Below are 2,526 nucleotides of genomic sequence, written 5' to 3'. Positions count from 1 at the left end.
ATGTTAATAACAGAATATCGAATACCTCTTCCACTTACTGTACAGGAATATCAAGTGGGACAATTGTACTCCACGATTGAAATGAGTAAAAGTGAAACAGGTGGTGGAGAGGGTGTTGAAATTTTGAAAAATGAACCATTCTACAATCTACCATTATTATCAAATCAATATAGTGAAGGACAATATACTTATAAAGTTTATCACATGGCACAAAAAGTTCCAGCATTTATAAGACACATAGCACCTCAAGGAGCACTGGAACTTCACGAGGAAGCTTGGAATGCCTTTCCTTACTGTAAGACAGAATTAACAAATCCTGGATTTATGAAAGATGGATTTTCTATTAACATATACACACATCATTTTAATGATAAAGGTGAACAAGATAATGTTCACACTTTATCTCCTGAATTGTTAAGAAAACGTAACATTGTTTATATTGATATTGTTAATGATCCGATAGCAGAATTTTCTGATAAATTGGCTATTGATCCTAGCTCATACAGATCAATCAAAACAGGTCGTGGTCCATTTACTGGAAATTGGGTAGAAACAACAAAGCCAATAATGACGTGTTATAAGCTGGTTGTAGCTGATTTCAAGTGGTTTGGATTACAGAGTAGAATAGAAAAATTGATACAGCAAACTGAAAGGAAATTATTTTTTTTATTTCATAGAATGCTAGTATGTTCATTAGATAAATGGTATTCAATTTCATTGGAAGAGATTAGAAATATGGAAAAAGAAGGAGCAGTTGATCTTTATTCACAGAGACTTCATGGATCAATGCAAGGTATGGTAGTAGAAGAATAAATAAAAATTAATTTTGCAATGCTGAAGTGATTTATCACAGAATTTAAGTATGTTGTGTCTCCTTTACTACAATTTTTATCAATCACAATGTTTTCAGCAATTAAACGTTCATAAAGTTATTTGCTAACTAATCATGCAATATTATAAGAATATACATATATATATACTCTTATCAGATGTTTTTAATAAAAAAAAATATCAGATCTGAAATTTTGCTACTGCTTTTTTGTGCAAACCATAAATGCTTTTAAAGTAAATAAGTGAAAGGTAAGTTCATATTACATTCACTAGTAATATGATATAACAGATTATGATCAGAAGCAAATGTTTTTTGTTTAATACAGTATATAAATAAATTATAAAATTTAAAACTGAAATTATGGCAATCGCAAAGTAGCTCAATTTATAAGTTTTTAATAAATACCATCCCAGTGTTAATATTGATAGTCAATAAAATACAGACACTATGTTTAAATTTTATAAGTACAAGTATATCATACATTTTTTTTTAATGAGTTACTTCAGAGATGCCATAGAACAAATATGATGTATCAATTTTTAGTAGTAAAATAAAACATTTTTTACACTAGTTTTGTTTTTTCTTCATAAAATTGTTGTAGTTTACCACTAATCAAAATGAATAGTACCTAAAACTGATGAAGAGTAAATTAAATAGTATCAACATTTTTATGGTCACAACAGGAGAGGAGATATAAAATATGAGAATAATCATTTGCAGTTCCATCTTCTGTAGGAGATAATAATCTAGTACAATTTTAGAATTAAAGATATTTATTGTATTATCAAAATGGTGTGTAAGAAAACTTTCACTCAGCAGAAACATAGGAGTTTTCATAAGAAAATTCTGTACTTACAGGAATGGAAGTGCTTTTGTAGATCTGCCTGACAAAAACCATAACTGCATTTTTGATGTTTATGAATGAAATAGTTTGCAATTTATTTTTTCTCGAGATCTTTTCATTCAGATCTATTGTGTAATATTTGAAATAAGTGTAAGCCTCCTTTCACTATAGGTGGCACTAATTATTATGAAATTATAGTATTGAGTTTACATTAATTCTCCATAGATGATAGTGTCTCAATAAAAAATTAACTTAATGAATTATGTACAGAATAGAACTTTCATTACAAACCATAATATAAATTGTGATTATATTGAAATATACCATAATAATTATTAACAGTGCATTAAAGGGTCTCAAAGTCATAAATGTAAGGTTAGTTTGTTCATTTAACAATTATAAATAATATGGTTATAATTACTGAACCAAATGATTTATTATTTTATCTAAAACTTTAAATTCAATGTGAACAGTAGGAAATGTGAGTAATAAACTACAGAGCTGAAGTCAAGAATATCAGAAATTAAAATTACACAGAAACATGTCTTTATCAATCAGAAATTGAGTAGTTAGTTAGCAATATTAGTTATTCTAAGTTTCAATTAAAAGCATTTTTTTAATTTATGAAAATACTTACTTTTTCATGGATATAAACTGAATAAAATAAATAATTTAATAGATAATAAAGAATTAATAATTAGGAACAAGTGTTTACTCAGAGGCAAACATAATAAAAAGTAATGTGACTAAATTTCTTATTTATTCAATAATCAAATTGAAACTGAAACAATTGTCATGCTTGAAATTGAAAGTAAATACAATTTTTTTTCCTCTGCTGGTTGTCATATGA

General features: G+C 27.0%; 1 pseudogene; it reads left to right on the top strand.

Annotated features, from left to right (window-relative positions):
• On the top strand, positions 1-813 carry LOC142319943 (phosphatidylinositol transfer protein alpha isoform pseudogene; annotated as a pseudogene).
• The last annotated feature ends 1,713 nt before the right edge of the window (positions 814-2,526 follow it).

This window comes from Lycorma delicatula, chromosome 2 (assembly GCF_047948215.1).
Source record: "Lycorma delicatula isolate Av1 chromosome 2, ASM4794821v1, whole genome shotgun sequence".
Classification (NCBI taxonomy): Eukaryota; Metazoa; Arthropoda; class Insecta; order Hemiptera; family Fulgoridae; genus Lycorma; species Lycorma delicatula.
The sequence above is the reverse complement of the archived record's forward strand: the minus strand, read 5'-3'. Positions and strand labels throughout refer to the sequence as shown.